This window comes from Mobula birostris, chromosome 11, assembly GCF_030028105.1.
Source record: "Mobula birostris isolate sMobBir1 chromosome 11, sMobBir1.hap1, whole genome shotgun sequence".
Classification (NCBI taxonomy): Eukaryota; Metazoa; Chordata; class Chondrichthyes; order Myliobatiformes; family Myliobatidae; genus Mobula; species Mobula birostris.
This window is the reverse complement of record NC_092380.1, coordinates 24,180,070-24,206,166: the sequence shown is the minus strand read 5'-3', so window position 1 is coordinate 24,206,166 and position 26,097 is coordinate 24,180,070. Positions and strand designations below refer to the sequence as shown.

General features: G+C 43.9%; 1 protein-coding gene across 1 annotated transcript in view; it reads left to right on the top strand.

Moving 5' to 3' along the window:
• Positions 1-15,675: 15,675 nt before the first annotated feature.
• The window catches only part of LOC140204935 (serine/arginine-rich splicing factor 3-like), a 37,713-nt gene continuing 27,291 nt past the window's right edge, over positions 15,676-26,097 (top strand). Inside the window, exon 1 of the mRNA XM_072271917.1 lies at positions 15,676-15,765. The gene's annotated coding sequence lies outside the window, so the exon portion shown is untranslated. The remainder of the gene's footprint in view (positions 15,766-26,097) is intronic.

The following is a 26,097-nucleotide window of genomic DNA, read 5'->3' as shown; positions in this document are numbered from 1 at the left end:
TGCATGCATTTGGTAACTGTCCCTCCTCAGCTATGCCAATCTATGGCCTTAAGAGTACAGAGAAGGTATTCGGGACTGAAGCACAGTAGTACAGTCCATAGGTAATCATTTTCTGGTGCAGAAGAAGCAGCCAGCATACTGAAAGCAGCTGAATTGTAGGTCAAATCAAAAGTGGTGATGAATCAGCATATAAGAGGGAGATTGAAAATCAGAATCAGGTTTCATTCCACTGGTAAATGTCGTGAAATTTGTTAACTTAGCAGCAGTATAATGCAATACATGATAATATAGAAAAGAAAAGTAAATCAATTATAGTAAGTATATATATGAATATTAAGTAGTTAAATTAAAACTAGTGCAAAAACAGAAATAATAAAAGTGAGGTAGTATTCATGGGTCCAATGTCTGGTTAGAAAGCAGATGGCAGAGGGGAAGAAGCTATTCCTGAATCGCTGAGTGTGTGCCTTCAGTTTTATGTACCACCTGCCTGGTGGTATCAATGAGAAGAGGTAGGTCCTCGGTGGTGGAGGTCCTTAATAATGGACCTTCTTTCTGGTCCTTGAAGATGCCTTGGATATTATGGAGGCCAATACCCAATATGGAGATGACTAATTTTACAACTTTCTGTAGCTCCTTTCAATCCTGTGCGTTAGCTCCCCGCCAAACCCCACTTTCCAGACAGTGATGCAGCCTGTCAGAATGCTCTCCATGGTACATCTTTAGAAGTTTTTGAGTATTTTAGGTGACAAGCCAAATCTCCTCAAACTCCTAATGAAATACAGCTGCTGGCTTGCTTTCTTTATAGTTGCATCGATATGTTGGGACCAGGTTAGATCCTTAGAGATCTTGACACCCAGGAACTTGAAATTGCTCACTCTCTCCACTTCTGATTCCTCTAATGAAGATTGGTTCATGTTTCCTTGTCCTACCCTTTCTGAAGTCCACAATCAACTCTTTGATCTTACTGACATTGAATGCAAGGTTGTTGCTGTGACATCACTCAACAATATATCTCACTCCTATACATTCACTCATCTCCATCTAAGATTCTGCCAGCAATGGTTGTATCAAAAGCAAATTTATAGCCTAGCCACACATTCATGATTATAGAGAGTAGAGCAGTGGGCTAAGCACACATCCTTGAGGTGCACCAGTGTTGATCGTCAGCGAGGAGGAGATATTATTACCAATCTGCATAGGTTGTGGTCTTCCAGTTAGGAAGCTGAGGATCCAATTGCAGAGGGAGGTACAGAGGTCCAGGTTCCATAGCTTATCAATCAGGACTGCAGGAATGATGGAGTTAAATGCCGAGCTATAGTCAATAAACAGCATTGTGACATAGGTATTTTTATTTTAGAGGTGACCTGAGGCTGTGTGAAAAGCCATTGAGATTGTGTCTGCTGTTGACTTATTGTGGAGGTTGGCAAATTGCAGTGGGTCCAGGTTCTTGCTGAGGCAAGAGTTGTTTCTGGCCATGACCAACTTCTCAAAGTATTTCATCACCGCAGATGTGAGTGCTACTGGGTGATAGTCATTAAGGCAGCTCACACTACCCTTCTTGGGCACCGGTATAATTGTTACCCCTTTCAAGTGGATGGGAATTTCAGCCTGTTGAGAGGTTGAAAATCTGGTTGAGTGGTGCCACAACAACAACCTCTCACTCAATGTCAGCAAGACCAAGGAGCTGATTATTGACTTCAGGAGGAGGAAACCAGAGGTCCATGAACCAGTCCTCATCAGGGGATCTGAGGTGGAGAGGGTCAGCAACTTTAAATTTCTCTGTGTTATCATTTCAGAGGACTTGCCCGGTGCCCAGCACCAAAGCACAATTACAAAGAAAGTATGGCAGTGCTGGCAGTGCCTCTACTTCCTTAGAAGTTTGCAAACATTTCAAACTTTGGCAGACTTCTATAGCTGTGTGGTGGAGAGTTGTGTCACAGCCCGGTACGGAAACATTAATATCCTTGAATGGAATATCCTACAAAAAGCGGTGGATACGGCCCGATCCATCATGGGTAAAGCCCTCCCACCATAGAGCAGGAAAGCAGCATCCATCATCAAGGACACCCACCACTCAAGCCATGCTCCTTTCTCACGACTGCCGTCAGGAAGAAGGTCCAAGAGCCTTGGGACCCACACCACCAAGTTCAGGAACTGAAGCATCAAGCTCTTGAACCAGAGAAGATAACTTTATTTAACTTCACTCGCCCCATCACTGAACTGTTCCCACTCATATAACAGAGTTGACTGGCCATATTTTAGATCTGGATTTGCCTTGTAACCCTTTCCCATATACCTCTGTAGAAATGCTTCTGATGGATACTCAACAGGCCCCCCCCACCCCCGTGCTCTGCTGTGGGCGTGCTGGAACCAGTGGTAGACTGGCTATAACTATATAACAGTGTTATACTGTTTACTTTTTAACTTGTGTTGTAAATGCACCACATTATTTGATCCTTATTTGTGGTAATATTACTTTATGTCTTGTTTATGTATATGTGTGAGAAGTATTTGAACTGTGTTGTGCACCGTGGTCTGGAGGAACGATGCTTTGCTTGGAGGTGCACATGTGTACAGGTCTTATCCTTCTTATCTATCACCCCTACTGGAGCATAGGCCACCAACATCAGCTCGCCAGGGTCTTCTGTCCTGGGCCAAAAGAAGGATGATCAGCCCTGTGGCCTTCACTTTCACCACATGACTTCATACTTCTTCTGGGAAGTGATCCTTCCTCTCCTAGGGATGAGGTCTTTTGAGCTTCTACTGGCATTTCTCCAGCTCTGGGTTTTTATTGGATCGCGTTGCTAGCCCCATGGCCAAACCTCTTTCTTTCACAGCCAGACTTGGGACCGTCCATGGCAGAGTTGTGTGTACGGTTGAATGAGAATAAACTTAAACTTGAACTTGTAGGGTTGGCACAACACTGTGGGCCACAGGACTGGTGGTGTACTGTACTGTTCTTTGTTCTATATGCAGAAAAAGTTAACAATTTAGCCCCTAATGCAACACTTGTTTCGGTGGCAACTGAACAGGAGTAATACAATCCTGTGCAGTACTGGGCAGAATTTGTTTTCAGCTCCTATATTTGGACAACATAACCGGAGGCAAAGGAATTTTTTTCTTTTCTGTACATTGAGCCTCTGCCACAGCTCCTGTCTGTGCACAGTACGAAAGTAAAGACTTCATTCCCAGCTGATCGACCTCCAAAAGACGTACGGGTTACGGGTATTAAGTTGTGGGCATGCACGTTGTACATTGGTTGTTTGTCAGTCTTTGAGTGTAGTTTTTCACTGATTCTATTGTATTTCTTTGTTCTACTGTGAAAGCCTGCAAGAAAATGAATCTCAAGGTAGCTTATGGTGACATATACGTACATACAGTACTTTGATACAAATTTCTTTTGAATGTTGCTATGTTGGTGTTGGAAGCATGGCATCACTTCCAACTTCCCCCAGCACATCTGCAGACTGTGTTGGTCATTGATGCAAAGTAATGCACTTTACTGTATATTTCAATATTTTGATGCACGTGACAAATAAAGCTAATCTTTAATCCTTACACTACCAGCTTTGCCAGTGAAATGGGGGGGGGAGTGGGCATCAACTGCTGGAATTACACCCAGCTTCAGTGAACAAACAATTAATTTCTCCTAAAATGTTGGCCGTTTCGTTCAGGCATCACTTCTTACATGGCTGGCTGCATCACTACTTGACTTGTCAATCCCAAGTCTCAAATTCCAGTAATTGCTAGTAAATTATCTGACTCTTTTCACCATTTTCAAAGCAATGGGAGTAACAGTTATTTGCAAATCTGCCTTCTGGGTGAAATCTCTCAACAACATGGATCTGGCAGGCAATTTGTTCCCTTTGCTTTTTGCTTTGCAGGGAGAAGAAAAGAACATTTCAACATCCAGGCTTGTCAAATCTTTTACAGGGAACCTCATGCATGAGAGCACAAACTCCCCCCTCATGATTCTAACCTGCCACTATATAAAGTGAACCAATAGCCTCATTATCTGCTCATTTTAACAACCCGCGTACTCCTTGATCTGTTAAAATTTCGGGAGTGGAACACTACAGCACAGACAGGCCCACAATATTCTGCCGACCTTCCAGTCTACTCAAAATTCAACCTAACCCTGAACAGGAGAAAATCTGCAGACTCTGGAAATCTGAAGCAACAGACACAAGATGCTGGAAGAACTCAGCGAGCCAGGCAGTGTCTACGGAAAAGAGTAAACAGTTGATGTTTTGTCTGTTTCATCAGGACTAGGACTCTTCCCTCTTACAAAGCCCCCACTTTTATATCACCTATGTGCCTATCTAATTGTCTCTTCAATGCCCCTAATGTATCTGCCTCTATCACCAGAATCAGAATCAGGTTTAATATCACTAAATCAGGTTTAAGTTTAAAAAACAGTGCAAAAAGAGAAAAAAAATGTAGTGAGTTAGTGTTCATCGGTTCAATGCCCATTCAGAAATCGGATGGCAGGGTGGAAGAAGCTGTTCCTGAATTGCTGAGTGTGTGCCTTCAGGCTCCTGTACCTTCTCCCTGATGGTAGCAATGAGAAGAGGGCATGTCCTGGGTGATGGAGGTCTTTAGTGATAGATGCTGCCTTTTTGAGGCATCGCCTTTTGATCATGCTTCGATGCTGAGGCTGGCTGAGTTTGCAACTTTCTACAGCTTTTTCCAATAAAGCAGTGGCTTCTCCATACCAGAGGGTGATGCAACCAGTTAGAATGATCTCCACAGTACATCTGGAGAAATTTGCGAGTGTCTTTGGTGACATACCAAACCTCCAAAATAATAACACTTAGGAATTTAAAGTTGCTAACCATCTCCATCTCTGATCCCCTGTTGAGGACTGGCTCAAGGATCTCTGGTTTCCTTCTCCTGAAGTCCATAATCAGTTCCTTGGTCTTGCTGGCATTACTGCAAGTAAGAGGTTGTTGTTCTGGCACCACTCAGTCAGATTTTCAATCTACCTCCTATATGCTGATTTATCACCTCTTTGATTCAGCCTACGACTGTGAGGTCATCAGCAAACTTGAATATGGCATTGGAGTTGTGCTTAGCCACAGAGTCATAAATGCAAAGCAGGTAGAGCAGGGGGCTGGGCACACAGCCTTATGGTGCACCTATGCAGATGGAGATCATAGAGAAGATGTTGTTGCCAATCCAAACTGACTGTAGTCTGCAAATGCAAGGATCCAATTGCGCAGAGGTATGGAGGCCAAGGACTTGGAGTGTATTGATTAGTTTTGAGGGGATAATGACATTAAATGCTGAGCTGTAGTCGATAAAGAGCATCCTGATGAATACATCTTTGCTGTCTAGATGTTCCAGGGTTGAGTGAAGAGCAGTTGCTATGGACCTGTTGCTCCAGCAGGCAAGTTGGAGTGGATCTAAATCACTTCTCAGGGAGGCGTTGGTATGTTTCATCACCAGCCTCTCAGGATGCTTCATCACTGTGGTTGTAAGTGCTACTGGGCGATAGTCGTTGAGGCAGGTCACCATGCTCTTCTTAGGCTCTAGTGCAATTGAAGCCTGCTTGAAGCAAGTGGGTACCGCACACTCCATTTCAGAGTGTGTATGAAAGGCATTGAGCTCATCTGGGAGGGAAGTATCACAGCCATTCATGATATTAGGTTTCACTTTGTAGGAAATAATAGCCTGCAAACCCTGCCAGAGCTGATGCGCGTCCAATTCTGTCTCTAATCTGATTCGGAATTGTCTCTTCGCCCTTAAATTAAGCCTTCCGTAGGTCGTACCTGGACTTCCGGTATAGTTCCGGATCATTAGTCCTGAATGCCACAGATCTAGCCCTCAGCAGACTACAAGTATCCTGGTTCATCCACAGCTATTGGCTTGGGTACGTCCGGTATGTTCTCAAAGGCACACACTCATCCACACAGCTCTTGTTGAAATGGTGATAACAGAGATGTATTCATTCAGACTCGAAGATGAATCCTTGAATATTGTCCAATCCACCATATCAAATCAATCCTTTGAGCACTCCTTCACTTCCCTTGACCATACCTTCTTGGTGCTCACCACTGGTGCTGTGGTCTTCAGTCTATGCCTTTATGCTGGGAGTGAAGTCTAGCCAGGTGATTGCACTTTCAAAGTTTCATAGGATGGCACGGTGCGTGTTCTTGTTGATGGTATAATGGCGATCAAGTGTGTTGGCTCCTTTGTTTCCACAGACAATATGCTGGTGGGGGTTGTTCAGAGACCTCTTCAAGCTGATTGAAATCCCCACAATGATAGGGAAGGGATCAGGACTCCCAACTTCATGCCTGCTGACTGCATTGTTTAGCAAATCCAGTGCCTGCCTATGTTGGCCTGAGGTGGAATGTAACAGCTACCAAGACGATGGTGCAAAAGTCCCTTGGCAGGTAAAATGGATGGCATTTGATTGTTCCTGGTTGGTTGAGCGGGACTGAGACAGAACTGCCATTTCTTTGCACCATGCGGAGTTAATCATTAAACATGTTCCATCTCCTCTGCCTTTAAAAAACTAATCTGTCCTGTCTTTACAGAGAATGGTGAAGCTATTGGGCTGCAGCGCTGCGTCCAAACTTGTCAATGTAAGCCATGTTTCCATGAAGCAAAGTACACAGCTGTCCCTGATGTCACTTTGGTACAGCATTCCTGCTCTGAGGTCAAGGCCAGACTTTAGGCAGGGCTAGGCTGGGCTGCAGCCCAGAGGCCAGAGCTGCAGAGGGGCCCAAAATAGCTAGCTATCATCATAGCAGACAAAAAAAGAATACAAGAGTGGAGCACAGAAAAGAAAAAAGAAACAAGAAAAAGAGGACCGTGAGAAGGAAACATTTGAAAAAGACATTGAAATCGACAGAGTTTTTTAAACTTGTTCTCGATGATGCAGCAGTACCATCGCTCTTTTCACAGTCTGAGACCGGTGGACAAATGGAAACTTGTTCAACAGCTAGTGTTAGCACAGGACCACCGCCCTTACCACAGTCAACAGCTAACGTTGAAGAGGCAGAGAGCATGACTTTGGGATTCCCGACCACAGAGGCCTCAGAACAACCAAGTTGGGCCGCCATTAATGTTAATGTTACCGCTACTGAGGATCCTTACAGCACTGATCCTGCTCGCTGGGGAAAGGAAACGCTAGATGATTCAGTCCGAGCACACTGGGCTAAGAAAGGGCCGGAGTCCTGCTGGATAGCAAAGCTTCGGAACGAGTATAAAAGCAACAGAGACGTTTTTCTAATTTCACTTCAAACGCAAGCTGGTAAACGGTGAGTACACATCAAGGCGATGGCTCTTGTATTCCCTTCCACTGGCTGTGTGTTTTGTTTTGCCGCATCTTCAGTGATGGTGACTGTCAGTCCATCTTCGAAACTGGCTTTAGCGACTGGAAACATGCCGCTGTGCGCATAGGAGAGCATGAAAATAGCGAACACCACAGGAAAACGATACTGACCTACGTTATACTAGCATCTTACAGCAAAAGAATAGATACAGAACTGCAAAAACAGTTCAAGCCAGAGTGTGTCTACTGGACCGATGTATTGAGAAGAGTGGTGACGGTTGTGAAGTTTTTGGTCGAGAGGGGACTGGCGAGCCGAGGCTCCAGTGACATATTTGGCAGGCCTGATAATGGCAGCTACATGGGCATTCTAGAGGTAATAAGTGAGTTTGACACGTTTTTGAAGGTGCACGTACAGAAATTTGGAAATGCAGGATCGGGCACCCCTTCATATCTTGCACCTAAAACATGTGAGGAGTTTATTGAGCTCATGAGCGATCAAGTTCTGTCAGAGATCATCAGTGAAGTCAAAATGGCCAAATACTTCTCTATTAGCATCGATTCAAGCACAGATGTTCCACACGTAGTTCAACTCATACTTGTTTTACGTTATGTGTCAACTGATGGAAACATTCAGGAGCGATTCTTACAATTTCTACCCATTGAGAGCTCCACAGGGGGAGGCTTTATGTGAGTCTGTGCTCAAAGTTTCAGGAGCGATGAATATTGATATAGGCAACTGCAGGCGGCAGTGCTATGACAATGCTGCAAATATGTCCAGTGCATACAAAGGCTTACAATCCTGCATCAAGGAAATCAATCCACTTGCTGAGCGGGTTCCATGTGCAGCACACACATTGAATCTCATTAGAATGAACAGTGCCAACTGTTGTGTTGAAACAGCTGATTTTTTTCAGCTTCGTGCAGAATGTGTTCAACTTCTGCTCCAAGCCAGCTTCTAGGTGGAAGGTGGTGACCGCAGGTCTTCAGCCCAATGCGAACAAGCGCATTGAAACTCTGAAGTCTCTCTCTAATACTAGATGGGCAGCACACGCAGAAGCCACACAGGCATTGTGCAGAAATTATGCCAATATTCAAGATTCATTAAAGAGCCATGCAGATGACGTTAATCAGAATGTGGCAACTAGAAATGAAGCAAGGTCACTATACAAAAATATGGAGAAGCTTGAGATAGCTTTTCTGAGCAAATTGTGGCATTGCATTCTTCAGTGTTTTGAAAGTGCAAGCGTTGCATAGCAAGCTGTAAATCTAGACTTGTGTAATGCTGTGGGTTTGGTGAGATCGCTACGGGGATACATAGCAAGCTTGTGTGATCAATCTGATATTTTTGAGACTCAAGCTAAAACTATGCCTCCAACAGTCTCACAAGTGTACAAAGAAGCCACCCAACGACAAAGAAAACGTAAAGCCTTTCTGGATGAATCCACAACATCTGATGTTGTCTTGTCAGCCAGAGAAAAATTCTCAGCTACTGTTTTTTTGGTTGTGATGAATAGATTACTTGCAGAAATTGATTGCAGATTTGCATCATATAATGACCTTAACAACACATTTGGCATCCTAAACAATATCCCTTCTCTCTCTGTACAAGATCTGTGCAAGAAAGCATCTGATCTTCAAAGCAGATATTCAGCTGACCTGGAGTTAGACTTTGTGGAGGAGATGGTCCATTTCAGGGAATTTGCAAGTGGCAAAGATATTTCATCCACCACAGAGCTTTTATGCTTCCCCAGAGAAAAAAAACTTGCAGGTCATCTTCCCAAATGTAAGCATTGCTTTGAGGCTTTACCTGACTCTCCCTGACACAAATGCAAGCGGTGAGCGATCCTTCTCCAAGCTCAAGCTAGTGAAGAATAGGCTCAGATCCACAATGGGACAGGACAGGCTGAATCATCTTACTCTGATGTCACTTGAAAGTGATCTTGTTCGGAAACCGGATTTTAGGGATCTGATCAAGGACTTTGCTGTGAAGAAATCCAGAGGAACTAGGCTTTAATTTTGAAAAACAAGCATCCGATCTTGTAAATATTTTGGCTTGTGTGTTAGTACTGTTCCTGTTTTTGTGGCAATGCTAATAGATGACTGCTTACAAACCTAGTAAGTAATAAGTGGTCTTTACTCTGCAAGCCACACAGCACAGTAATAGGTTAGTATGTGCTAGATCTCATTCTACAAAAAGATTGTTGGAGTATTGTCAAGTTTCCTAGTTTGCCATTGTGCCATCTCTCTTGGCCTTTCTGTCTCTCATTTCCATTTTACTTTCTCAGAACACACAGTTGAGAAAAATACCGAGATAAAAATGCTTTGGCATTGTTTGAGAGATAAGGCCTATGGTATGTGCAGCAATAGCTAAATGAAAATTTAAGATTGGGTACATCATACTTCATCTCACTCATAACTTTAATAAGCCAACTAAGCCTCGGTCAATTTTTGAGTGCTTTAGATGCTGTCCTTCAAACTAAGAATCTGCATTACTTTCTGTCCTCCCTCTTAAGGCCTGTAAGTTTATAGCCTACGTGTTGTATTAAACGAATGTCTTCGTTCTTGGCTTTGATATTTAGACCAGTACAACCTTTGCTCTTGTTCTTGCCTTTTTTTGCTTGGTACAGCAGCATTTTACAGTGTCGGCAGGGGCCCATTAGGGCCTCCAGCCCAAGGGCCCCGGCCCACTAAATCCGGCCCTGTCTGAGGTCTTCAGATTTATTCTCCGGAGACTGTACATTCATCTGCTGGATAGTCAGGGGTGGAAGTCTAAGGCCACTGCACTTTAATCGCACCTGTAGACTGGTACGGCGTTCCCACTTCCATTTTCTTAGAGGAACTGCACCTGTTACTCGAGTCTGCCATCTGAGGTTTGTCAATTTAGTTGTATCGATGGGTTCTTTAAACGTCTTAAAATGATGCTGCTACTGAAGTACCCATAGCTGAGAAGGGTCTCAGCCTGAAATGTCGACTGTACTTTTCTCCATAGATGCTGCCTGACTTGCTTGAACTCCTCCAGCATTTTGTGTGTGTTACCCATAGCTGTGGCTGGAGATATCAGCATAGTGGTCCTAAGCAGGAAAAATTGATGATTCCCATTTAATGGTGCCATCTTATCAGAACCACATGTTCATGGACTGTTAAGAAATCTGATGGCAGAGGGGAAGTGGCTGTTTCTAATATGTTGAGTGTGTGTCTTCAGGCTCCTGTACCTCCTCCTTGATGGTAGCAATGAGAAGGGAGTATGTCCTGAGTGATGAGGGTCAGTAATGAAGGATGCCGACCTTTTTTTGAGGGAGGTGATGGGGTTGGCTGAGTTTACAACCCTCAGCCGCCTCTTTCCATCCTGTAACGTTGGCACCTCCATACCAGACAGTCATGTAACCTGTCAGAATGCTCTCCATGGTATATTAATTTATTTGGCACGTGGCCAAGTGGTTAAGGTGTTCGTCTAGTGATTTGAAGGTTGCTAGTTCGAGACTTGGCTGAGGCAGCGTGTTGTGTCCTCGAGCAAGGCACTTAACAACACATTGCTCTGCGACGGCACCGGTGCCAAGCTGTATGGGTCCTAATGCCCTTCCCTTGGACAACATTGGTGGCGTGGAGAGGGGAGACTTGCAGCATGGGCAACTGCTGGTCTTCCATACAACCTTGCCCAGGCCTGCGCCCTGGAAACCTTCCAAGGTGCAAATCCATGGTCTCATGAGCTTATGGATGCCTATATATATTGTGATACAGAGCAGAATAGGCCCTTCCAGCCCTTCGAGCCGCACTGTCCACCAACCCCCCGATTTGATCTGAGCCCAATCACAGGACAATTTACAATGACCAATTAACCTGCTACACATGCCCTTACACTTCCTCCCTTACCACCATTCAGGGCCCCAAACAGTCCTTCCAGGTGAGGCAACACTTCACCTGTGAGTCGACTGGGGTGATATACTGCGTCCGGTGCTCCCGATGTGGCCTTTTATATATTGGCGAGACCCGACGCAGACTGGGAGACCGCTCTGCTGAACATCTATGCTCTGTCCGCCAGAGAAAGCAGGATCTCCCAGTGGCCACACATTTTAATTCCACATCCCATTCCCATTCTGACATGTCTATCCACGGCCTCCTCTACTGTAAAGATGAAGCCACACTCAGGTTGGAGGAACAACACCTTATATTCCGTCTGGGTAGCCTCCAACCTGATGGCATGAACATTGACTTCTCTAACTTCCACTAGGCCCCACCTCCCCCTCGTACCCCATCTGTTACTTATTTTTATGCACACATTCTTTCTCTCACTCTCCTTTTTCTCCCTCTGTCCCTCTGAATATACCTCTTGCCCATCCTCTGGGTCCCCCCCCCCTTGTCTTTCTTCCCAGACCTCCTGTCCCATGATCCTCTCGTATCCCCTTTTGCCTATCACCCGTCCAGCTCTTGGCTCTATCCCTCCCCCTCCTGTCTTCTCCTATCATTTTGGATCTCCCCCTCCCCCTCCAACTTTCAAATCCCTTACTCACTCTTCCTTCAGTTAGTCCTGACGAAGGGTCTCGGCCTGAAACGTCGACTGCACCTCTTCCTACAGATGCTGCCTGGTCTGCTGCATTCACCAGCAACTTTGATGTGTGTTGCTTGAATTTCCAGCATCTGCAGAATTCCTGTTGTTTTTGTAACCATAATGTCTTTTGTCTTTGACTGTGGGAGGAAACCAGAACACCCGGAAGAAACCCACATGGTCACGGGAGAACGTACACGCTCCTTACGGGCGGTGGCAGGTTGCCTGTACCGTAAAGCATTGTGATAACTACTACGCGACCGTGTCGCCCATCTGCAAATATTTGGTATAGGAGACTTAATAGAGAAAGTATTAATATTCAGAAGGACGGACAGCATCTGTGAATATAGAAAAATGGTGTTGACGATAAAGGTTGAAAACCTGTCATTGAAACCAGCCAGTTATCACCGCAAATTAAAACGCTTTTGATTTCTTTTCCTACTACCACTGAAAGATCATCATTATGCAACACTGATCCAGTTTCTCTCCACATAGCGTATGAAGAACTATCAGTACTGTCCAGCTCTATTCCAATTTCTCCAGTTCTCCACACAATTCAAATTCAGATTCTTATTTATTTATTACCTGCTCAGAAACATACAGAGAAATGCGTCCTTAGCATCAACAACCTAAGCTGGGGCAGCCCGTCGGGTGTCGCCACACATTTCAGTGCCAACATAACATGCCCGCAATGTTTAGCAGAGGAACAGCAACAATAGAACAGGACAAGACAGAACGAGAAACAAAACAACCACAGCTAAACAAGTCCCTCTCTTCTCGCCCATCCCACACACACACAGTCCTCCAACCCTTGACAAAGCCTCTGGGCCTCGGGCCTCCAGCCTTCAGTGGACCCAAACGCAACAGGCTTCCAATTTCCTGTTAGACTCTCAGACTTGTAGACCCGGGGCTTCGACTTCCGAACTTCCGATCGACCTTCAGAGCCGATCCCAGGAGTAGTTGATAATAGCGTCCCAAACTTCAGATCTTGGACTCTGGACTCACTAACTCCAGACATCCCACCCTGCAAAAACTCATTTCAGGGAGGTAGCACCATCAATTTGCGGGAGACTCCCGGAACTTCCAGGAGAGGTGGGATGTCTGCAATAGAGTAGCTCCTTAGTAGCCAGCCAGCTAGTTTAAATAACGTTAGCTATGCAAATGAACGAATGACACCTGTTAAACTCACCTCAACATTTCTTTTACAGTCTTAACCCACCATGGGCAATAGAAAAGTCACTGTTGCAAACAGTGCAGCGGGCAACACTGTCATTATTTTTGACCCCTATTAGGCAGGGGTACACTTTAGTGTAGTCTGGGGTGACTGCGTTTTATATTTTCTTTATTTTGAAACACTCTGCCATGGCGGTACAGGACACTAAACTAAACTGATGGAGAGACAGAGGTTGACTGTAAAGCCCACCCACAGAGAAAACTGATAGGTCTACTTAGCACAAAGAGAGGCTAATCAGGATGCTCGCTCTCGCTCCTGCTCCCATTTCCGGGACATTGTATATGATTTGCGGGCGTCAGGGAGCTGCTATTAATATGCGGGAGACTCCCGGAACTTCTGGGAGAGGTGGGATGTCTGTAACTCGCTGACCTGGTGGGGCCCTCGTGTCTCCTAACGCTCGCATGGACACTTGATTCAGGGGCCCGCTTAACATCCTGATGTCAATGGATATTCTTCACCACACATCCACATTGCTGACATTTGAATGCAGAGTGAAGGCCTATGCTCCAACCTGACCTCTAACTCCTCTACATCCCTGTCCCTAAACCACAATCCTGACCTCCAGCTCTTCCCACATACCTGTCTCCAAACCCCACCCTGACACCTAACTCCCCTCACTGTCCTCAAAACCATCCCTACGATCTTAAGAAGCAACATGGTCTATCCACAACCTCCTTGGAGGCTGCATCTTGGTGACACCTTGACCTAAGGACAGTTAGAATCTCTCGACCCAGAATCCATTTCCATGCTGTGGTACCCTATAGCTCTACCTTGCTGAGATGGGAATTACATACGGGCTAGACAGGGCTAAGATGGCAAATTAAGATAGTATTTAGCTAACACTTGGATAGGAACATGGAGGGTCATAGCTTAAAAGGATCTTGGTTGCATGCAGGAAATTCAGACTAGTTGGGTCGGTGCCATGGTTGGATGAACACATTGGAAAGAAGGAATCAGTATCAGAATCAGAAGAAAACAGACACAACAGAATGCAGATGCTGGAATCTGGAACATCAAACAATCTGGAGGAACTCAGAGGACCTAGTAGTAACTGTGATCAGTCCTAGAAGTTTATGCTCATACCTCTAGCACTGGATGTAATCCTTGAACAAACACACAAGATGCTGGAGGAACTCAGCAGGCCAGGTGGCATCGATGGAGTGAGATGGACAGTTAACATCTTGGTTCAAAACCATTTCCGTAGATGGGATGCATCCAATCGTGAGTCCACATGACATGATTCAACCCAAAATGTCAGCATTCACTTCCCTCCACAAATGCTGCAAAAACTGCTGAGATCCTCCAGCATCTTATGTGTTACTTCCAGATTCCAATACATGTACTATGCCTGGGAAAAAAAAAACACAAATAAAACAGACTAAAACTGATGGGTAGAGAGCATCATAAAAAGAGCTTTGGTATATTAGCCTTCATAAATCAGAGTATTGAGTACAGAAGTTGGGATGTCGAAGTTGTGTAAGACATTGGTGAGGCCAAATTTGGAATATTGTGTGCAGTTCTGGTCACCTACCTGCATGAAAAATAGCAATAAGATTGAAAGAGTACAGAGGAAATTTACAAGGATGTTGCTGTGACTTGCATTAAAGGGAAAGATTAGGACTTTAAAGTTTAGGCCTTATTCCTCAGAGCGCAGGAGAATGAGTGGCAATTTGATAGAGGTAAATGCAAACAGTTTTCCCACTAAGCAACACACACAAAGTGCTGGTGGAATTCAGCAGGCCGGGCAACATCTATGGATATGGACAAACAGTCAACGTTTTGGGCTGAGACCTTTTTTTTAAAAAAAGACTGGAACTAGAGGTTATAGATTAAGGACAAACTAATTATGGGGAAATCTGAGGGAGATCTTCCACAGAGGGTGATGCAGGTATGAAAGGAGCTGCCAGCTGAAGTAACACAAATCAAAGTCGCTGGTGAACGCTGTCCTGACAAAGGGTCTCGGCCCGAAACGTCAACTGTGCCTCTTCCTAGAGATGCTGCCTGGCCTGCTGCGTTCACCAGCAACTTTGATGTGTGTTGCTTGAATTTCCAGCATCTGCAGAATTCCTCGTGCTTGCCAGCTGAAGTGGTGGTCATGGTTTCAATGGAAACATTTCTAAGGGTATGGAGGGCTATAGTCCAGGTGTGGGTCGATAGAACCAAGCAGAAGAAAGTCTGACATGGAATAGGAGGGCTAAAGGGGTGCAAGTCCTCTATGACTAAAATAATGTAGAAAGTTCACTGAAAGCAATTAAGCAAGTAGTGAGGGTGGTGAAGAAGGCATTTGGCATGCTGGCCTTCATCAGTCAGGGCACCGATTTAGTACATTATGGTACAGTTAATAAGCCATTAATAAGCACACACTGAGAATACTATGTACACGTGCCCTTGACTCTCATCATTCGCCATTTCACAATTTCTACAATCACCAAAAGACGTCACATAGCGACCGCGAAGCTTGATTGGTTGAGCTAAGGCGGGAAGACTGACGACTTGACAGAAGATAGGTACAAACAACAACCCAATCAAAAATGCATACGTCAAGGCATCGAAGCTACCATTGGTTAATTTGAAACTGGACGACTTCTGACTGGTTCAAGCCGCCGTCCATCAAAGTGGGCAGCGTCGGCCGCCATTTTGTGGTGAGGTTCGGAGAGGGAGTTTAGGAGGCAAGAGATCTGAACGCGAAAAAGTCGTGGACGGCAGGTGAGGCCTATCGTGAAGGGATGGGCGGCTTCGGGAGCGGTGATGGTCCGCAACACATCAGTGGGAGGGAAGAGCAGTGACCGCAGTCCCGTTGTAATCCAGGAGGAGCGCGGACCCAACGTTGCTGCTTGAGGCCTTTTTACGCCCCCGTGTTCACCATTCCTGTTCTCCTTACACCCCGGTATACCCATTTGTTTCCCACCTTTATACTCCTGCCCTTCCCTATCTCCTTGCGCCCGCTTGTAGTCTTTTCCTTCCCCCTTGTAGCCCTCCCCCCCTTTGGCCCTCAGCTCCCCCCTCCATGCTCCTTTATACCTATTAAATGGCTTCCATCTTTACATCTGTTCTGCCCGCACAACACGCTGGAGGAACTTAGCAGGTCGGGCAGCATCAATGGAAACGAACAGTCAACGTTTTGGGCTTCTATAAAGAAGGTGGGGGGAGGGTGGGAAGGAGAAGGCTGGTAGGTTCTAGGTGGAAAATCAGTAAGGGGAAAGATCAAGGGGTGGGGGAGGGATAGGCAGGAAAGGTGAAGAAGGAATAGGGGAAGCATAATGGGTAGTAGAAGGAGACGGATTCCCCCCCTTCCCCCATCCCAGTTTCACTCTGCCCCGTCCTCCAGTTGCCTATCATCTCCCTCATGGTTCTGCCTCTTACTACCCATTATGCTTTCCCCTATTCCTCCACCTTTCCTGCCTATCCCCTCCCCCACCCCTTGATCTTTCCCCTTACTGGTTTTTCACCTGGCACCTACCAGCCTTCTCCTTCCCACCCTCCCCCCACCTTCTTCATAGGACCCCTGCCCCTTCCGTCTTCAGTCCTGACGAAGGATTCCAGCCCAAAACGTTGACTGATCGTTTCCACGGATGCTGCCCGACCTGCTGAGTTCCTCCAGCGTGTTGTGCGTGTTACTTTGACCCCAGCATCTGCAGGGTATTTTGTGTTTACGATCTGTTCTGCCTTGCTTGTTTGCCCTTCCCCCTTGTTTCACAATCCTACTACCTTCATCTTTGCTTCACACATTCTTCCCCCGTGTTTCACCCACTTTTTTAGGCTGCCTCTTTCCAAGTTCAAGTTTATGTAGTTCAACCACGTGCATATGTACAGTGAAACGATGCAACTTTCCTCGGGGCTTATGTGCACAACATAGTAATATAACTCGCACACAAACTTAAATTAATATTGCCATAAATATCTGGCTATACTGTGCATTTAAGATGCAAGTTTAAAAAGTAAACTCTGGCACCTGATGAAATCTGGGGTGGTGGCAGGGAGTTCAGTAGTCTTGTGTCTTGTGAAAGAAGCTGTTTCCCATCTCATTCTCATTGAAAGCTGTTTTTCAAATTTTGAGGTACAGTATATGTTTAAAATTTTGGTATGGATCTTGTCCTCTGCACTGTTTATCACTCCTAATGCCTGCTTTCTCTCATAATTCTCAATTTTTCTCCTCTATTATAGTGAACTATGACAGGATTCTTATCTCATGATTTCAATATTCCTATTAATGATCTCTCAAATGCTCACTCTGCCAGCTGTATTCCGGAGCCTAGGTCTTACCCAACACGTCACTGAGCCCACTCCATTGATTTGGAAATACACTTAATAATATTTAACCCTTTTGTCATTACTAATGCCTCTCTGTCTGATACCACTGTGTCTGGTTGTTTCTGTGTATTTTTTTATGCCCTCATGTCTGGAATCAAGATCATGAAAGAAATTATAGATTAAAAAAATGTTCTTGATGCTGCAACTCCACTTAGATTCTCTGAGCAGGCTAGTTTATCTGACTCATGTGACCCTAAACTGCTCAGTAAATTGAAATGATTGATCCTTTCAACAATAACTTGACAATTATAATAAGTGCAGTGGCCCCATTTACGATTAAAAAGAAACCACATATGTGAAATCAGAATGTTGTCCATGAACTCAGGATCATGCAGAGTAGCTGAGTGAAAATGGAGGAAAACTGGACTAGAATATGTAATTGTAAATATTTTTTCAATTAAACTGTACCGCATGCATTGTAAATATCTTGCACGACTGGGGTCGCACTGCAATCTCGTCTTAAGCAAAGACGATAAAGGTCTGTTCTATTCTAGAAATCCACTGTAGTATTTTCATTGGAAAAACTAGGCTCCTTTAACGCTAGTAGCACTGCAAGAACACCTTCTTCCAAGATTATTACAGAGGATAGTGACATTTCAAAGATATTGGCTGTTGAACCCTGCTCCAACCTATAATGTCCTTAGTCACGCATCTACTATGAAATGTGATGAGTTTGTAATATTTTTGTCATCAAAATTAATTCCATTAGGGAGAGTATAGATGCAGATATTGGGAACCTCTATAGTCAACCTCAAAAAGAGGGTAACCATGTCAAAATTTATAAGTTTTTTCAGTTCAGAACTGCATAAGGTTATAACTAAGAGTAAATAGTTGATTTGCTGTTTCAACTCTGTCCCTACTGCACCTTTTAAGGACTCTTAATAATAGTGTTTTCAATTCTGTTAAGAAAATTATTAGCACATCTCTAGAAACTGGCTTTTTCCCTGATACCTTCACAACAGCAGCTGTCAAACCCCTACTTAAAAAGTCAAACCTCGATAATGAGGTACAGCTAACTATAGGGCTATATCTAAATTTCCCTTCATGGGTAAGATGCTTGAAAAAGTCATTTTCAACTAATTCAACAACTTTTTGAATGGGAACAATATTCTAGAAAAGTTTCAGGCAAGTTTTAGAACAAGCCACTGCACGGAGGTGGCCCTTACCAAAATTGTCAGCAACTTTGGACTCAGCACTAATGCCAGCATTCTCAGTTCTAATTCTTAAATCTGAGTACTTCCTTCAACACAATTGACCACAACATTCTCCTAGATTGCCTTGGGAACTGGATTGTCTTGGAAACCAATTTTCTAAGAGGTATGATGTACCTTTATATATGCTGCCTTTAGGAGACATCATTAGAGAGTTTATATTTGATTTCCCCCAGTATGCTTATGAAACACAATTGTATGTCTTGATTGGGTCTGATGATAACACCCTGATTTTTGGTAAGGCTAGAATAAGTGGATGAGCAATAATTTCCTAAAACTATATGAAGATAAAACTGGTCCCAAAGCCAAAAAGAGATAAACTTGGGAACTTTGCTCCCCTTGTAAAATCAGAAGTAACAAGCCTGGGTGTTATCCTTGAATCAGATTTGAATTTTAAATCCCACATAAAGTGACCAGAGCAGCATTTCTACACTTGAGAAGATATGTAAAGATATGTTTATTTCTGTCATGTAATGATGCTGAAAAACTAATTCAAGCCTTAGTATTGAATAGACTTAGATTACTCCAATGCATTTTTTGACTGGCCTTCCAAAACAATCTATTGACAAACATCCAACCAATTCAGAACACTGCTGCTAGACTTTTAACTAAAACCAGGATGAGGGTTTTAGTTAAAACCCTCATCACTCTTATACTAGATACTTAGAATTGGCTTCCTGTACCTTTTAGAATTGATTATAAAGTTCCCTTACTTAGTTCTAAAGCTCTTAATGGTCTGGGACTGGAGTGAGTACATCACGGAATTGTTTTGGGGTCTTCTTCCATCTATCTCTTAAATGTAAACCGTCTCCCTCCAAAGATGATCAGGTTTTTTCAACTGCATGCCTAAACTGGAATACTTAAAAGTATAAGGGATACAGACTCAGTGGACACTTTTAAACGGCAGCTCAAAGCCCATCTATCTTTGCTTTTATCTAATATCTTTTTGTCTTATTATTTTCATGATTATTTTCTAATTTTCAAGTTTGTACTTTTATTCAATAGTAAAGCACTTTGAACTACGTCTGTGTGAAAAGTGCTCTATAAATAATTATCCTAACAGTTGTCCTAATGCTGGTACCTCTGGCCTGATGGTAAGGGATTCAGAGAGATCATTGGACGGATGGGAGGGTGCATTGATGATGTTAAGGGCCCTGCATATGCAGTGCTGATAGATTTATCGGATATGAAGAAGAGAGACTGATTCTCTTAGCAGTCCTCACAATTTACATTTAATTTGTTTTTTGTGAATGCTACTTATGGGGCTATATACCTGTGAGTGACAATAAACTGAACTTGTTTTGGCTTCATTCAATTTCGAAAAGTATTTAAATCTCTTCTGAATGTTATCAGCAACTGATCCTGCACACGCTCTAATTAAAGAATTCCTAAGGTTGACTGAGTTTTGGATGAAGATTTTTTTATATACTGTTCAGAATATATGTCTAGTCTGCTTTAATATCCCCAAGTCATGCCAGGAGTTGGTTTATTGAACATTTGCTAACATCAACCCTTTACCCTTCATTTGTTAAGTTGAGACATCCACATGCTATTCCAGTGCTGGATATAATTAAATCATCTCTAGTCTTATCCTCTTGCAAACAGTAAAACATTCTTTACTAGCGAGTTAATTTTTAGTGATTTATGTAGAACATCACTGAGCATTCTCTGAACATCAGCACCTTTCAGTTGTCTCATTTAGAAACAGGAATTGCTAATTTTCTAAGTCGATGACCTCCCATGCTTCCAGTTTATATTTTATCTGCCACATCACTGCACATTGACTTGACCTTTGTATATTGCCCGAAGCCTTTCTGCATCTTCACTGCTGCCCACTTTTGTGTTACCAGCAAATTTGGTTTTGTCGTATTTGATCTTTTCATCCCAGTTTTGCACGCACAAAATGCTGGAGGAGCACACAGATCAGGCAGCATCTATGGAGTGGAATAAAGAGTGTAGGTTTTGAGCCAAGATCCTTCACCAGGACTGGAATGGAAGGGGGAGGAACCCAGCAAAATCTCTACTGCCACAAAGAGGCTACTCTTAGGTTGGAGCAACACCTCATATTCTGTCTGGGTAGTTTTCAACTTGATGGCATGAACATCAATTTTTCTCGCTTGCTGTAGTTTCTTTCCTTCCCCCACACCCCTTTCCATTCCCTATTCTGGCTCTCCCCATTTCCTTCTTGCCTATTTCTGGTGCCTGTCATTTGTTTTCTCCCACGGTTCACTCTTCTTTCCCATCACTTTCCTCCTTCACTCCTGTACCTCTTCTAGGACTGGAGAGCACAGCCTCAGACTAGAGGGATGTCCATTTATAACCGAGATGGGGAGGAATTCCTTTAGCCAAAGTGTGGTGAATCTAGAATTCATGGCCACAGAGGGCTGTGGGGGCCAAGTCATTGGGTATATTTAAAGCGGAGGTTGATATGTTCTTGATTAATCAGGTTGTCAAGGTTATGGGGACAAGGCAGGAGAATGATAATAAATTAGCCATGATGGAATGACAGAGCAGACTTGATGGGCTGAATGGTCTAATTTTGCTGCTATAATCTTATGGTCTTCCACCTATCACCTCCCATCTTCTTACATCATTCCTATTCTCAACTACCTACTTTCCCCTCAACTAGTTTCACCCATCACCTGCCTGCTTGTACTCCTTCCCCCTCCCCCTACTTTCTTATTCTGACTTCTTCCCTATTCCTTCCCAGTCTTGATGAAGAGTCTCAGCCTGCAACATTGATTCTTTATTCCTTTCCATGGGTGCAGCCTGACCTGTTAAGTTCCTCCGGAACGTTGTAGCTATGGATTTCTGGCATCCACAGACTTTCTTGTGTATATAATGGTGCACAACTGGATTTCACTAACACATTCGTGCAGCATCTCACAAGCATCTGTTTCCAAACACAAACATGATTTTTTTTCCCAGGAGGCACGAGACTGCGGTTGCTGGAATATGGAGCACCTCCCCTATCTGGCACCAGGCACTATCTGCCTGTCATCTAGCCCACCGATCGGCTCAGAATCCATTTTCATCATTTCTTTGTGCTAACCATTTCATTATCAGTCCTGATGTAGCATAAAGACTCAAAGCTTCAACAGCTTTTTTCCAAGATGCTGCATGACCCATTGAGTTCCCTCAGCACGTTGTTGCTCTTTCTGTGCTTTGTTCTTTTCAGTTCTCAAGACTCAGTATTGTTTAACATAATTTCCAGTACACAAATGTACAGGAGAATGAAAAAATTGCTGCTCTGTATCTGATGCAGCATAATTAATAAGTCAAAGAACACAATAGTTTAAAAAAAGCATGCTAAGTATAAATACCTGAAATAGCTTAAAAGAAAGGTCTCAGCCTGCAAGTTCAACTGTGTGCACTTTTCCATAGGGTGCTGCCTGACCTGCTGAGTTTCATCTTTGGTCCACAATGTTGTGCTGCCCATGTAACATACTCTAGAAATTGCCTGGAATTACCCTCTAATTTTCTAAGCTTCATATACCTTCATGTCTCTTAAAAGACTCTTGTATGTGCTTCCACCACTGTCGCCAGCAGTGCATTCCACAGATCCACCACTCTGTGTGGAAAAACTTTCTGCTGACATCCCGCCTTGTATCTACTTCCAAGCACCTTAAAACTATGCCCCCTTGTGTTAGCCATTTCAGCCCTGTGAAAAAGCCTCTGGCTAACCGCATGATCAATGCCTCTCATCATCTTATACAAATGTATAATTGATTTATAGATTAATTGTATGTTCATAAAGTGACACCAGGCATAGGAGGAAATTATAAAGTAGTGGTGGTGGGGGCTGTTGAGGGGTGGGTTAGTGGGTGGATATGTTGATTATCCTTGCTGCTTGGGGAAAGTAACTCTTTTTGAGCCTGCAAACATGAGGAAATCTGAAGATGTTGGAATTTCAAGCAACACACATAAAAGTTGCTGGTGAACGCAGCAGGCCAGGCAGCATCTCTAGGAAGAGGTACTGTCGACATTTCGGGCCGAGACCCTTGTCAGGACTAACTGAAAGAAGAGATAGTAAGAGATTTGAAAGTGGGAGGGGGAGATCCAAAATGATAGGAGAAGACAGGAGAGGGAGGGATGGAGCCAAGAGCTGGACAGTTGATTGGCAAAAGGGATATGAGAGGATCATGGGACAGGAGGCCCAGGGAGAAAGAAAAGGGGGAGGGGGGAAGGCCAGAGGATGGGCAAGGGGTATAATGAGAGGGACAGAGGGAGAAAAAGAAAGTGTGTATATAAATAAATAACAGATGGGGTACGAGGGGGAGGTGGGGCATTAGTGGAAGTTTGAGAAGTCAGTGTTCATGCCATCAGGTTGGAGGCTACCCAGACGGAATACAAGCTGTTGTTCCTCCAACCTGAGTGTGACTTCATCTTTATAGTAGGGGAGGCCATGGATGGACATATCAGAATAGGAATAGGACGTGGAATTAAAATGTGTGGTCACTGGGAGATCCTACTTTCTCTGGTGGACAGAGAGTAAGTGTTCAGCGAAATGATCTCCCATTCTGTGTCGGGTCTTGCCAATATAAAGAAGGCCGCATCGGGAGCACCGGACGAAGTATATCACCCCAGCCAACTCACAGGTGAAGTGTCGCCTCACCTGGAAGGACTGTCTGGGGCCCTGACTGGTGGTGAAGGAGGAAGTGTAAGGGCATGTGTAGCACTTGTTCCGCTTACAAGGATAAATGCCAGGAGGGAGATCAGTGGGGAGGGATGGGGGGGGGACGAATGGACAAGGGAGTCGCTTAGGGAGCAATCCCTGCGGAAAGCGGGGGGGGGGGGAGGAGGGAAAGATGTGCTTCGTGGTGGGATCCCATTGGAGGTGGCGGAAGTTACGGAGAATTATATGTTGGATCCGGAGGCTGGCAGGAGGATGGAGTAAGAGCAGATGTGCGTGAAATGGGGGAGCTGCGTTTGAGAGTTGATGGTGGAGGAAGGGAAGCCCCTAAAAAAGGAGGACATTTCCTTCGTCCTGGAATGAAAAGCCTCATCCTGAGAGCAGATGCGGCGGAGACGGAGGAATTGCGAGAAGGGGATGGCATTCTTGCAAGAGACAGGGTGAGAAGAGGAATAGTCCAGATAGCTGTGAGAATCAGTAGGCTTATAGTAGACATCAGTAGGTAAGCTGTCTCCAGAGATAGAGACAGAAAGATCTAGAAAGGGGAGGGAGCTGTTGGAAATGGACCAGGTAAACTTGAGGGCAGGGTGAAAGTTGGAGGCATTGGCAAAAGAGATATGAGAGGATCTTGGGACAGGAGGCCTAGGGAGCTTTTTTTGAGCCTGGTTGTTCAGGCATGGATGTTACATAACCTTTCTGATGGAAGTGGGACAAACAGTCCATGAGCAGGGTGGGTGGGATCCTTCACAATGTTACTGACACCTTTCTACATGTGTGTCCTTGGTGGGTAGGCTGGTGCTGGTGATGCATTGGGCAGTTTTGGCCGCCCATTGTAGAGCCTTCCTATCTGCTACAGTGCAGTTTTTGTACCATGCAGCATGTTAGGATGCTCTCTACTGTTCATTTGTAGAACGACAAAGAGTATAGATGCGCTGCATAATCCAGCTGTCTTTAGCCGCCTTAGAAAGTAGAGGCTTTGGTGAGCTTTCTGATTGTGTAGAATATGTTCTGGGATAATGAGAGGTGGTTTGAGATGTGCACTCCCAGGAATTTGAAACTGCTTACTGTTGATGTAGAAAGGGGTGTGAGTGGTGCGAGTTTGTCTGAAGTCGATAACCGTCTCCTTTGCCTTGTTGAAATTGAGGGAAAGATTTCTTGCCTGGCACCATGTTTTGAGCTCTTCCCACCTCTAGCAATCCATGCTAGTATATCACCCAATCTTCTGCAAAGGTTATTTAACAATGCTTTGAATGATACCTTATCAAAAGCTTTCCAGAGTCCAAATATACCAACTAATTTGCATTTGTTGATTCTGACAGTGATACAAAAAAGCAGAAAAACAACTCAACAAACTTGTGAAGGGCAATTTCACTTTGATCAATCCTAATATTTATTCTTTTAACTTTTCTTGAATGGTAGATTCTGGTGTTTTCCCTACTAATGTCATTTGGTAATCCAGTTTTTTCCTCCCTCATTTCAATGTTGGAGTTATTTTGATTACAGCATTCATCCAGAATCCATGGAATATAGTGAGATGACAACTAGAGTATCCTTTATGCCCGTTACTTACCGCTTTCAAAACCATAGGATATAGGTCAGTAGGTTCTAAAGATTAACTATCGCTTGATCCAATTAACTATAATGTTAATTTTTGAGTTTCTTGTTTAGTCTATTCCTGTATTATCTTTCTATGGTGTTGTGAACATCGACACTAGTTAAAAGTAATTCCACTTCCTTATTCCTCAGTGTAATTTATCTGTCTTTAATGTGAACTAATTGATCATTTTCTGTTTCTGTGGGAGTTATTGCCTTTGTTTGATTGTTTTTCCCACCAACAGCTCTCATTCTACATTATTTTCCCTTAAAAATACCATGGTCTTTCATGAATTCTGATTTTCCCCCTTCATATCCCCAGGCTGTTATTTCTTTTTGGCCATAAGTCTATGTCCTTGATTTATTACTACCTCCTGATAGCCATGGCTGCGCTTCTCTTGCATTTGGGTTTTATTTGCCTAAAGGATATTTGTAAACAGATTTGTTTCCTTAAATGTTAGCTGCACTGTCAAATCTTTTAATGTAGTTTTCCAGTGTGCCATAGGCAGCAGCTCCTTGGACTTTTGTACATTCCCATGCTTACTCTTTTTTTATTATTTATTACGTGAAGGTGTGTTTTATTGTATAGCTATTTAGTATCATGCTCATATTCTGTTTTCTCACACAGCTGACTAAATGTGTTGTATAAACAGTAAATTTAACCTTGATCATCTGCACAGGCCATCATTTCTGGAAGCCATTACGTATGGCAATCAAAAACAATAAGACATAGGCAAATTAGCCCATTTAGCCTATCGAGTCTGCCCTGTCATTCCACCATGGCTGATTTATTGTCCCCTTCAACACCATTTTCCTGTCTTCTCCCCGTAACCTTTGATGCCCTTACTAATCAACAACCTATATGTCTCTTTAAATATATCCAATAACTTGGCCTCCATACCTGTGGCACCCTTTGGCTAAAGAAATTCCTCTTTCTCTCTTTTCTAAAAGAATGTCTCTCTTTTCTGAGGCCTAGACACCCCAAGAAAGGAAACATCTACACATCCACTCTATCTAGGTGTTTCAATATTTGATATGTTTCATTTAGATCACCCCTCATTGTGCTAAATTCTAAGGAATACAGGTCCAGAGCCATCAAATGCTTATCATACTGTCAATCTCGTGAACCTCGTCTGGACCCTCTCCAATGTCAGTGCATCTTTTCTTAGAGGCCCAAGACTGTTCATAATACAAGTGTGTCCACATCAGTAATGTGCAGAGATGGCAATTGGCAGTTGAAGCAACAGAACAACTTGCATTCATTTAGCACCTTGGGTGAATTAGTAAGCC